At 41.9% G+C, this 13,508-nt stretch overlaps 1 non-coding gene across 1 annotated transcript; it reads left to right on the top strand.

The window, feature by feature from the left end:
• The first annotated feature begins 8,181 nt into the window (after positions 1-8,181).
• Trnak-cuu lies at positions 8,182-8,254 on the top strand. Its single transcript has one exon. It is a non-coding gene; the product is annotated as a tRNA-Lys (tRNA).
• The last annotated feature ends 5,254 nt before the right edge of the window (positions 8,255-13,508 follow it).

Genomic DNA, 13,508 nt, shown 5'->3' with positions numbered 1-13,508 from the left:
TACCATTCCCACCAGCAGGCATTATTTTTTAAACATTTATTTCATTTAGCCCTTCTATTCATTTGGGACAAAGTTCAGGCTTTACAACCAGCAACATGATAGAGTTCTGTTCTTCTGTTCAACACTGAACATATTTGTTCAAAAAGACATGGGATCTGGAGAACTGGCTCAGCAGTCAAGAGCCCTTGTTGCTCTTGCAGATGACCTGAGTTAAACTCCCAGCACCCACTTTTGGTCCAAGGGGATCCAACACCTTCTTCTGACTTTGGAGTTCACCAAGCACAAATGTGGTATACAGATGTATACAGATATACATGCAGCAAAGCATGCATACATTTTGTAATGGCCTGTCCTGTCCCTTTAAGAGAAAAGCCACACCCATTCCCTCCCCTGTCTGCCAAGGCAAGCTGATCTTCAGCTTCCAGTCTGAGTCCCTTCCTTTCAGTCTCTTTCTCAAAGAGGCAGCTTCTTCCTCTCCCTTCTCTCCCTTCTCCCCTTTCCCCATCCTCTCTCTCTCTCTCTCTCTCTCTCTCTCTCTCTCTCTCTCTCTCTGCTGTTCTCCTGATGCGGCGAAGATTGGAAATAACCAAAAATAGTCCTTTTATAATTATTCAAGTTTAATACAAAGGGAGATAAGGGAACTTACAGAACCAAGGGTCCAGCGGAGTGACCGCGGGGCAAACGAACGGGGCGCCTTCCGGCTCCCCAATCCTATTTAAGGGGCATGGCTACCCCGCTGGAGCAGCCACGCCCCTGAACGCAGGGATTGGGCCAGCTGCCCCAACATCTCCCCTTTTTTGTCTAAATAAGACAGATTCAGAAACCAAATACAACTATATACAATGGGAACTGATCATATAAAATTACAAAAAGTAAACAATATCAGGCGAGAAGTATATAACGAAGAATTTTTCTAATCACTCTACTTTGAGAAGTCTAAATAATCTAGAAGGTAGCTACCATTATCTAATCTTCAACCCCATCAAAGATCTGAGAAGGAGAGTAAAATTACCAAAGCAACCAGGAAGCACAAACGAGAAACTTCCAAAATGTGCAACAGAAGACAGAGACAATTGACTACCTGGGCAACCACACGAAGTCTTGATAGCAATGTTGAGGCAACCAACTTTGGCTGAGGCCTGAAAAAACCTGACATACCATTATACAATGGCAAGGAACCTTTAGTAGAACTATCCTATCCTGTCTTGGCAAGATAAGACAATTCTGTTTTATCCACTTATGGATATTTTGTACTTTAGTCAGTAATGGAGGTATGGGCTTTTCTTTGCCCCAAGGCCAGTTCTGCCAAGTAGAAGACAAACTCCCAGTGGAGTGTCTTTGGTGCTCAACGTTCTCTCGGGAGTAGAGCATTGTTGCCAGGAGTGATTGTGTCTCAAAAATACAAAACTGTAGGTTAGATTAAAGGCCATGTTCTACAGTTCTTCAAAGAGGTTGAAGATTATGCTATCTATACTAAATACAACCTCTATGTGTCTAAAAAACCTGATTGTCCTAAATATAAATATGACCAACATATAATTCTCAACACTTATGTAACTGTATGACTAATAGAATAGACGACTGTGCAAAAAATGAAGACAATGATTTCCAAATGTAAACAGGGTCCTTACATAAATAATATCTGAGGTAGAAATGTACAGTGCAATATGGTAAACAATGTCATTACATAAATAATATCAGAGGTAGAGATGTACATTGCAATATAGTAAACAATGTCAATATAACAATTGTTTCAAACAGAGGTGGTATCATACTCTCATATAATGTTCAATATATCAATATACAAGAATCAACACTCATATAGTTTTTTTTTTTTAAAAAAAAAGAAAAACAATAACTCACAAAAATCAATTATTCCTTCAGATCACCAGTTAATCCCTCCCTCCCCCCCCCTTTTTTTTTTTAATACATATAGATATACACATAAATTATACCCCTGAGTCCATATAAAGCCTTCCACAACCCGACCACCCTATACCAGCCGCCAATTAGTGTCCCTAAATCTGAGGGTAAACTTTATTGGGAGGGGGGGGGGCGTCGTCATCCAAGATTGCTTCCAGCTGACATAGGGGCGACTTTTCTTCCCAGGGGTTCCTGTGAAAGCAAATGATGGTAGAATACCCAGGGTAACATTTCGTCTAGGAAAAATGTGTCCAGCCTCTGAATTTTTTTTTTTTTTTTTGAAAAATGAGGCCAGAACGTTGTCAAAAATGTGCACCATTCAAAAGTGTTCTGTGCAATTGGTACCAAAAAACAGGCCAAATATTAGCGCTACTAAAACATGACGTCATAATAACTAGTTGGAGTTGATGTTGCGGGGCCCCGTCTTCATCCTGGAAACTGCAAAGATTACTGAAGAAAAAAAATTTTTGTCGTTTGTTGTGAGAGAGATAAGCATTATCTACAAGGACACATACAGACGTATACGTGCATATCTTCAATGAAAGGTGCATTAAAAACAACCATAGATATGAATGAAGGCAAAGAAGGCAAATATATTGGTACCATTATCAACATTATTGTTATTAATATTCTGTCTCATAATATTACTCCTAACCTGAGACAGAAACTCTGAGAAATCTCTTATAAACAAGCTTGGAATTGGAGAGGGACTGGGCCAGAGTCCAACTCCAAGAAACCAGCTCTGAATATCTATGAAGAAATGCATATTGACACACATACAAAAATTGTTTTCTATACTCACCGAGCTTACCCAATGTTAATGCTGATCCTTGTTGGGTTGCAATTGGCTCCAATTCATCAATATTCAAGGTATGCAGGGTCCCTCAGGTCCTTTGAAGGTGAGTGTCTTCCTGTGGGGATAAGAAAAAAACCCTGCCCCCGTACTATATGTTTCTTACCATCAGTATGGTCACCATCCTTGTGCATGAATTGTTATTTTTCTTTTCCAAGGGGGTTCTCCTCTTCAAACCGAACCTTTATTAATTTTGATGGTATCCACGATTTTTCTTCTCCTGTGGAGACAAGAGCAAAACCCCTTCCCCAACGCAGCACATCCCCTGGCTTCCATTGTGAGGTTAGCACATCCTTGAAATAAACTGGTTGATTTAATTCAACAGACTTTTCCATTATCCAATGTCTCTCTGCAGCCGTTGTCCCCTTTTCATTAGCGTTGAGAAAATTCAAAGTTAGTAAAGCATTATGTAATCTATTTCTGGGGGTATTCTCCACCCCCTTTTGCTTGTTTAACATTTCCTTTATCGTCCTATTTGATCTTTCAATGACTGCTTGACCTGTAGGATTGTAGGGTATGCCTGTAACATGCTTAATATTGTAATAGGCAAAAAACCGTTTCATTTTTCTAGAGACATAAGCTGGACCATTATCCGTCTTTATTTGCGCAGGTATACCCATGATGGCCATGACTTCTAATAAGTGAGTGATTACTGAATCGGCCTTTTCTGAGCTTAAAGCAGTTGCCCATTGGAATCCTGAATAAGTGTCAATGGTATGATGTACATATTTTAATTTTCCAAATTCTGCAAAATGGAACACATCCATCTGCCAAATTTCATTCCTTTTGGTGCCCTTTGGATTAGTCCCTGCAGGCAGTGGTGCTTGGTTATAGAAAGAGCAAGTAGGGCATTTCTTTACAATCTCCTTAGCTTGTTGCCATGTAATAGAAAACTCTTTTTTCAAGCCTTTGCTATTGACATGATGCTTTTCATGAAATTCGGAAGCCTGCAGCACACTACCAATCAATAGCTGATCAATATCTGCATTGCCACGTGCTAAAGGACCTGGCAGACCCGTATGGGATCGGATGTGTGTTATATACATAGGGCAAAGTCTGTTCCTGATCATTTCTTGTACCTGGATAAACAATGAGGTTAGCTCAGTATCATCAGGTATGAATTCGGCAGTTTCAATATGTAAGATAACTCTTTCTGCATATTGTGAGTCAGTAACAATGTTAAGAGGTTCCTTAAAATCCCTTAGCACCATAAGAATGGCAAATAACTCTGCCTTTTGGACAGAATCATAAGGACTTTGTTCCACCTTACTCAAGTCTTCTGATTTGTAGCCTGCCTTCCCTGATTTATTAGCATCAGTATAAAACGTGCGGGCTCCAGTTATCGGAGCATCACGGACAATTCGAGGAAGAATCCAAGAAGTTCTCTTTATAAAGTTAAGCCTTTTGCTTTTTGGATAGTTGTTATTAATTTCTCCTAAAAAATTAGCACAAGCTCTTTGCCATGGTTCATTATCTTCCCACAATTTTCGTATCTCATCAGCGGTGAAAGGCACTATGATTTCTGCTGGGTCTATGCCTGCTAGTTGGCGAAGTCTCAATTTACCTTTTATGATTAGTTCAGAAACCTTTTCCACATAGGTTTTTAATTTCTTACTTGGCTTATGAGGTAGAAAGAGCCACTCTAAAATAATATCATCTCTTTGCATTAGAATTCCTGTAGGAGAAATTTTTGAAGGCAATATAACGAGAATACTACTGAGTTCTGGATTCACCCTATCCACATGTGCTTCTTGCAATCTTTCTTCAATCATTGTCAGTTCTTTTTCTGCTTCAGCTGTTAATTCTCTGGGACTGTTTAGGTCTCTTTCTCCATCTAAGGTTTTGTTTAAGTGAACTATCATATCAGGTGTTATCCCAACAGCCGGTCGAAGGCTGGAAATGTCACCCAACAACCTTTGAAAGTCATTAAGAGTATGCAGCTGATCTCTCCTAATTTGTGCCTTTTGTGTCTTAATTTTTTGCAAACCTATTCTATAACCTAGATAATCAACAGAATCTCCTCTCTGAATTTTCTCGGGAGCAATCTGTAATCCCCATTTAGGTAGAACTGTTTTTACCACTTCAAACAGTTTCTCTAAGGTATCCATGTCTGAGTCAGACAATAATATGTCGTCGACATAATGATAAACAACGGATTTGGGAAACATCTTGCGTATTATTTGTAATGGTTGATTCACAAAGTATTGGCACAGGGTAGGAGAGTTCAACATGCCCTGTGGGAGGACGGTCCACTGGTATCTCTTGGTAGGTTGAGAGTTATTATAAGTAGGTACAGTGAAGGCAAACTTTTCTCTATCCTTTTCTTGTAAAGGTATTGTGAAGAAACAGTCCTTCAAATCAATAACTATGAGAGGCCATCCTTTTGGTAATAGAGAAGGCAAAGGAAGTCCAGATTGCAGAGAGCCCATAGGTTGAATAATCCTGTTTATAGCTCTGAGATCCGTCACCATTCTCCATTTACCAGATTTTTTCTTAACCACAAATACAGGAGAATTCCAAGGGCTGGTAGATTCTTCTATATGTCGAGCATCCAATTGCTCTTGTACTAGCTGTTCTAAAGCTTGCAACTTTTCCTCAGATAAAGGCCATTGTTTTGTCCATATCGGTTTCTCAGTCAACCATTTTAGAGGTAGGGCCGTTGGTGGTTCTGGAGGGGCATCCATTGGTTTGTGTTCTTGTACAGCCCGAATGGCTGGTTTTCGCCATCTGTAATACCTTTTGATGTTTTCCTCAGAAATATATGCTCTAGAGGCAGCAGGAATGTTAATTTGAGTATTCCATTGCTGCAATAGGTCACGACCCCATAAATTTACTGCAATATTAGCTACATATGGCCTTAATTTTCCTATCTGTCCCTCAGGACCGATGCATTCGACCCATCTAGTGCTTTGCCTTACTCGAGATAGGGTCCCAATTCCCAAAAGTCGAACATTTACATCCTGTAGTGGCCAATACGGATGCCAAGATTCTGGAGTAATGATACTAACATCCGCTCCTGTGTCCAGCAGGCCAGTAATGAAAATGCCATTTACACACACTCTTAACTTTGGTCTTTGATCACTTATAGAAGTTTGCCAAAATACACGTAATTCATCTCTTGGGCTATTTTCGCTTCCAACAGCAGACATGGGGATTTCTAATTGTCCTGACAAGGCATGTTCTCCGTTGTAACGGGAAATGACTGGACCACATTCGCCATGGGGGCCTGCGAGAGGCCCCCCATGGCGTTTCCCGCCTGCAACGGATTTCCTTGCCTATCTCTTGATGATTTGCATTCGCTGTCCCAATGTCTGCCTTTCCCACATCTCCTACATAACCCTGAAGGCTGAGGCCTTCTATTCCTGTTATTCCTGGCAAAGGCATTATTATTATTATTATTTCTGTAAGTCCTTTGTCTGCAATTCCGTTTCATATGTCCTATTCTGCCACAATTAAAACATTTGGTATTCTGATATCTTCTTGTACCGTTGGCAATGGCATCTTCTACCCACTTATCGGCGTGATGGGCGTGATGGGCGTGATGGGCGTGAAGCTCATTCGATTCAATATTCATTGTATGTAAGACCCATTCCTCCAGGGGTGCTGATCTGATCTTTAGGGGCGTCAATACCCTTTTGCACTCTACATTGGCATTCTCATAAGCCAAGGACTCAATTATTACCTGCCTTGCCTCTGGGTCAGATATCCCTATGTGTACAGCTTTAGTTAGTCTATGTAAAAAGTCCACAAATGGTTCTCTCGGATCTTGTTTAACTCTGATATATGATTCCGTTCTCTGTCTTGGGTCTTGAACCCTGTCCCAAGCCTTCAAGGCTGCGGTAGTACATATGGATAGAGTGTGTTCATCATAATTAGCTTGTTCTAGAGGATCAGAATAAAGTCCTTCACCCATAATTTGATCTAGGGTGATGTCAACTCCCTTTGATCTTTCCTGCTGTTCTAAAAGCCTGGCCTCTTGTCTAAACATGCACTTCCAGCTCAACTGATGACCGTTCTCTAACACAGCTGAGACTAGGTCCAACCAGTCCCTAGGGGTTGGGTTAATTGTAAGGGACCAAGACTTTAGCATCTCCTTAACAAAGGAGCTATGCATCCCAAAATTCATAACAGCTTGTTTAATTTCTTTCAGATCATTCATACGGATAGGTTCCCATGTATATTCCTTGGTGATCTTAGGGTTTTTAGAACCAGTCACCTTTTCTGTAGTTATTACTGGGAAAATAGGTAGAGTTCTATTGAAGCTATCCCGGAGAGTTCTATTCGATGGGGTTGGGACTTTCTTTTGTACTATTCGCTCCTGTTCATGAGAGTCCATAAGTTCCTCGATCTTTTCAAATCTATTTACCATTGCCTTCTGCAATGCCTCAATCTCTTGCCCAGTATTATGTTCCAAGGCTTTCATAGAGGATTCAAGGGTATGAAGTTTGTCCAATACCGATAACGTCTCATCCTTGGACAGAATTTTCATGGCATGAATGGTGCCATCTTGTATTGAAATTCTGTCCAGCAATCTTTCATAGCTCTTTGATAAAGTCTTGTTAATACATTTAACGGTTCGAATCTCCTCAGATAATGTTTCAGTTCCTACCGACAGAGATTGTAACTTATGATTCAGATCCGTTGTTCCTGACTCCATACCTTGCATTTTTCTCTCAAGCGATAAAGTCATCTCCGAGAGAGATCTGTTATTCCTTTCCTCATGAAATTCAAACTTCTCCTCGAAAGTTCCAAATTTCTCAAGTAACAAAGCCATCTCAGAGGAAAGTCTCTTATCCCTTTCCTCGAGAGCTGCAACCATCTTTTCAAGCTGTTTATTAGTGTTTTCCAAACCATTTATGTCCTTGTTTAGTTTTTTAGCTCCTGCCTGTAAGGACTCTATCTCCTTTTTATTTCCCAACCACGTTGTAATGAAACAAACAAAAATAAAGAAGATACCAAACCCTGTAAATATCCAGCCAAGGGAAACCACATCTGTATCGCTCAAAAATTCAGTCATCGTGTAGTTGAACAAGTTATAGAATCCGTTAATAGTGATATTGTCGGACATTGTCAATCCGAACGGTTGATTTTTAATCAAATGAAAAATTACCTGTAATTACCGTTGTCTGCCACTAGATGGCGTAGGGCCCCGAGTTTCACGTGTGTAGGAAACCAAAGATGGCGTTCCGCGCAGAGCACCGTAGCTGTGGAAGCAGCGGCGAAGTGGCGGGGCGGGGCTTCGGTTCCCTGCAAGAACTTCACAAACGATTTGGCGGGCGACTTGCCGGCCCGGCACAGTAAAGGATACTGCGTTGCTCCGAATGGAGGCGTGGGAATAATAATAATTAAAAAAAAATGCGTTCTCCGGCTCAATCAGCTTAATTAAAGTTGAGCCGGATCCACCCGCCCGGCTAGCTCAGTCGGTAGAGCATGAGACTCTTAATCTCAGGGTCGTGGGTTCGTGCCCCACGTTGGGCGCCAGATGATGCGGCGAAGATTGGAAATAACCAAAAATAGTCCTTTTATAATTATTCAAGTTTAATACAAAGGGAGATAAGGGAACTTACAGAACCAAGGGTCCAGCGGAGTGACCGCGGGGCAAACGAACGGGGCGCCTTCCGGCTCCCCAATCCTATTTAAGGGGCATGGCTACCCCGCTGGAGCAGCCACGCCCCTGAACGCAGGGATTGGGCCCACCTACAACAGAGTTTTATTTAAAATTTTCCTTCAAAGCAGTCATTCTCAGGAATCAATTCTTACCCTCCCCAGTGACTCCCATTACTACCTCCCCAGTCACCTTTTCTCTCACCCTTCTTTCCAGGCAGACTCTGGGGACACCACCAAAATGTTAATGACAGTAAACAAACTCCCTTCACACTGATCCACACTTCCCTCCCCCTACCATTCCCACCAGCAGGCATTATTTTTTAAACATTTATTTCATTTAGCCCTTCTATTCATTTGGGACAAAGTTCAGGCTTTACAACCAGCAACATGATAGAGTTCTGTTCTTCTGTTCAACACTGAACATATTTGTTCAAAAAGACATGGGATCTGGAGAACTGGCTCAGCAGTCAAGAGCCCTTGTTGCTCTTGCAGATGACCTGAGTTAGACTCCCAGCACCCACTTTTGGTCCAAGGGGATCCAACACCTTCTTCTGACTTTGGAGTTCACCAAGCACAAATGTGGTATACAGATGTATACAGATATACATGCAGCAAAGCATGCATACATTTTGTAATGGCCTGTCCTGTCCCTTTAAGAGAAAAGCCACACCCATTCCCTCCCCTGTCTGCCAAGGCAAGCTGATCTTCAGCTTCCAGTCTGAGTCCCTTCCTTTCAGTCTCTTTCTCAAAGAGGCAGCTTCTTCCTCTCCCTTCTCTCCCTTCTCCCCTTCTCCCCATCCTCTCTCTCTCTCTCTCTCTCTCTCTGCTGTTCTCCCCCTTTTTTTCCTTCTCCCCTTTCTCCCCCATAACCCACTAATTATATATCCAACCTCACTCTGTGCTGGGGCTGGGGCTCTCTGCCTAAAACTTGCTGCCCCTTGTGGCACCCCCGGACCACTCAGGGGCTCCCACCTGGCACTGGCTGCCTTCATGGCCGGCCATGGTCTCGGGACCTGCTGCCTGCTGCAGGGAACTGCAGCATTATTACCTAAACCATTACACATTTAAATAAATAAATAAATAAATAAATAAATAAATAAATAAACAAATCTGTTTTGTGTTTGCTTGTTTTTAGACAGGGCTTCTCTGTGTAGCCCTGGCTGTCCTAAATACTCTCTGTAGACCAGGCTGCCCTCAAACTCATAGAGATCCACCTTTCTCTGCCTCCTGAGTGCTGGGATGAAAGGCATGCACCACCATAAACATATAAACATAAACAAATAAATTTAAAGAAAAATTTAAATAATAAGGAAAGACAGTCAGACAACACCAGGCATGATGGTACAGGAGTTAGATCCTAACACTCCTGAGGCAAATGTAGGAGTTTCTCTGTGAGTTCCAGGTCAATCTGGCTTATATAGTGAGTGTCAAAACTACAAATCCAGGGTTCTGTCTCAAAAAACAAAAAGGCAAGAACGAAAGGAAAGTGAAGTAAAAGAAGCACACTGCTAGGAACTTTTGATAGGTATATAAGTTATCATACTATGAAGCCAGGGACTGAATCACTGGCTCTGCACTAAACAGTCTGACTCTTGTTGGACATGAAGCCTGCTGACAGTGATGGTCAAATGACCACCACACAGTTGAAGACCTCTTTACAGGTCTCAAAACTTCCTTCCTTTACAGAAAAGTAAAAGGAGAAAGAAAGAAAGAAAGAAAGAAAGAAAGAAAGAAAGAAGGGAGGGAGGGAGGGAGGGAGGGAGGGAGAGGGAGGGAGGGAGGGAGAGAGAGAGAGAGAGAGAGAGAGAGAGAGAGAGAGAAGAAGAAAGGCCAGTATTGACATCCCCATTTTCCAGAGGGGAAAATCGAGACTGAAGGACACCCAGTAACTCTTTCAAGATGTTATATTGGATGACAGAGTTCAGCTTTCTCATTCCCATTGTAGCTTGCTATCCACAGCAGCATTGGCTGCTCAAATAGAGACTAATAAGCATTGTCTTCAGCTTAGCACACAGGTACTGCACTGACTACTCCAGCAAGCTCGGGTCTCCTCTCCCTGGAATTGTGCTCATGTTTGCACAGCCTGGTGACTGTTCCTGTCCACTGTGTCTGCAGGATCACCCACATATGTCCAAGGACTACATTTATTAATTCCATTAACTGCACTAATTATGTCAATGCACAGCAGAAAATGACAATAAACCACTGTTTACAATTCCTTTTATTTTGGTCCTATTCAGTTTCACTTGTAATCCACAGATGACCTGCAAAAGATAGTGAACTCCGCTGTAAAATGAAGGCTTATGTTGCGGGGGTGGGAGTAGGGGGAGGGGGAGGGGAGCTTATTTGTTCCCAGCTGTCTGCCTAGCTTAGACCTGAAATAATCACACAGAAACTGTATTATTTAAATCACTGCTTGGCCTATTAGCTGTAGCATCTTATTGGCTAACTCTTATGTCTTAATTTAACCCGTTTCTATTAATCTGTGTATTGCTACGTGGCAGTTGCTTACTGAGAAAATTCCAACCTCTGTCTCTGATGATTCCAAGGTGTCCCTCTGAGTCCACCCTTCTTTCTCCCAGCATTCAGTTCTGTCTTCCCCACCTACCTAAGTTCTGTTCTGTCAACAGGCCAACACAGTTTCTTTATTAATTAATGGTAATCACAGCACACAGAGGGGACTCCCACATCAGGCTTGGGCAAGTGAGATGGCTCAGTGGTTAAAGACATCTATTACTCAGGCCTGACAACCTGAGTTCCATACCCAGAACCCATAAAAAGATGGAAAGGACAAAGTAACCCCAAAGCTGTCCTCTGACTGCCACACATGTAATATGATGCGCGCGTGCACACACACACACACACACACACACACACACACACACACACAGAGGAATACTAATAATAAATAAAATTTAAAAGGAAAGTTAATTTTCATTTTTTTCTTGCTTCTACCAAATGAGAATCAGCAAACTAATTTTTAAAGATTTATTTATTATGTGTACAGTGCTCTTCATGCATGTATGCTTGCAGACCAGAAGAAGACACCAGATCTCACTACAGATGGTTGTGAGCCATCATGTGGATGCTGGGAATTGAACTCGGGACCCTTGCAAGAGCAACCAGGACTCTTAACTTTTGAGCCATCTCTCCAGCAAAATTAGCAAACCCTTTAGTACTCAAGACAGAGGAGGCAAAAAAGCTTGTGGAAAAAGAGAAAGAAATATTAAAGAGTAGAAACAGAATAAATAACAGAAAGAATTATTTAGATATTCTAATACAGTTGTGGTTTTCCCCATGAAATGGTTGGGCTCATAAACGTAGGTCCTGGATTATTTATTGGGGCTAAGGTAGCACCCCCCCGCAAAATGAACAAAGAGAGACAAAAACTATATAAATCTACATATCCGGGGGCTGGAGAGATGGCTCAGCGGTTAAGAGCATTGCCTGCTCTTCCAAAGGTCCTGAGTTCAATTCCAAGCAACCACATGGTGGCTCACAACCATCTGTAATGGGGTCTGGTGCCCTCTTCTGGCCTGCAGGCATACACACATACAGAATATTGTATACATAATAAATAAATAAATATTTTAAGAAATCTACATATCCCCATAGGAATGTTTTCAAAAACTCACAAGTCTACTCTATATCCCTAAGCTATGGTATCTGGCAGAAGTAAGTAATGCCTTCTTGGATTTAATCCATAGGAGACACTTAAATGTCCATTACATGTTAATTAATTAACTCCCCTGCCCCATACTGCCATAAATTTTAGCACAAAATTGTAGCTCAGACTCCGAAGACATTTAAAGTTCCCTGCTCTTCCCTATCCTTGTATATTTATAAAGGCCGCCATTCATAACCTCGTTGTTCTTGTTTTTTCACTTTTTCAATTCAAAAGAAAGAAACTGCTGTCAGTAGAAAAGGGGGTGCTGAAATGCTAATTAAGAATCAACAACAGCCAGGCCCTGGTGGTACAGGCCTTTAATCATAGCACTCAGGCCCAGGCAGGAGGATCTCTGTGAGTGAGAAGTCAGCCTGATTTACAGGGAAAGTTCCAGGACAGCCAGGGCTACACAAAGAAACCCTGCCTCAGAACACATTCTCCCATCCACCCTGTCAAAACAGAAAATAATCCAGTAATAAAGGGTTGTGGAGACAACTCACTAAAGTGACAACCACAAAAGCATGAAGAGGAAGACTTGAGTTCAGATCCTGAGCACTCCCACAAAAACACCCTCATCTCTAACTTGAGCACTTAAGGGAGGGTGGAAGCCTAAGGAGCCCGGTAGCTCATTGGCTAGCCAATCTAGCCAATTAGTGAGTCAGAACAATCAGGTTGGGGTCAGGGAGAAGATGAAGAAGAAAGTGAAGAGCAATACAGGAAGGTAAGAAAACACCAGCTGATCTCTGATCATCCCATGCCATGCACCCACAGCAAAATCATGCATACACCCTACGGCGCGCGCGCACACACACACACACACACACACACACACACACACACCAGCACAGTCTCATTTTTCCTCAATTTTCAAGCACACCTGGTGTCTACTTGTTTATACTTTCAAAGCAGTTCCCACACACTTAGGGTTTTTTATGTTTCTTACTAACCCTGGCACACACTCTCCTTGATTTCCAAATGCAGCCAGTTTTTGGCATTCCTGGTATAAGAAAAATTGGTCACAACAAGTGACTCTTCCCTCGAGGCGGTGGTGGAAGACAGAATGGTCTGGTGGCCTTCATAACTGCTGTGCACCTGAAGATTCTCCTAAGGATCTAGCATTGATATTAAAAGAGGAATAGGAAGGAAGAAAGAAAAAAATCACAGCCCTCTCCTTAAGCCTTCACATCTGTAATACATTCAAACTCAACATACATCATTCCACATGGCATTGCTCTGTGTGTTAGAATAAAGTCAACCTGTTCCACATGAGGAGAAATTAATTTTAATCATTTACATCATCCCCATATTCTAGGTTTGCATAATAAAATTCCTCATTGTAAATAAGAGTACTGCTACCCGAGCACTGGGGATGCTGAGGCAGGAAGATATAAGTTCAACACCAGCCTGGGCCACCTGTCTCTCTCATTGTATGTATGACAGACAGGCAGCAGTTACAAG

Source organism: Arvicola amphibius, chromosome 8, assembly GCF_903992535.2.
Source record: "Arvicola amphibius chromosome 8, mArvAmp1.2, whole genome shotgun sequence".
NCBI classification, from domain to species: Eukaryota; Metazoa; Chordata; class Mammalia; order Rodentia; family Cricetidae; genus Arvicola; species Arvicola amphibius.
This window is presented reverse-complemented; position numbering and strand designations above follow the sequence as displayed.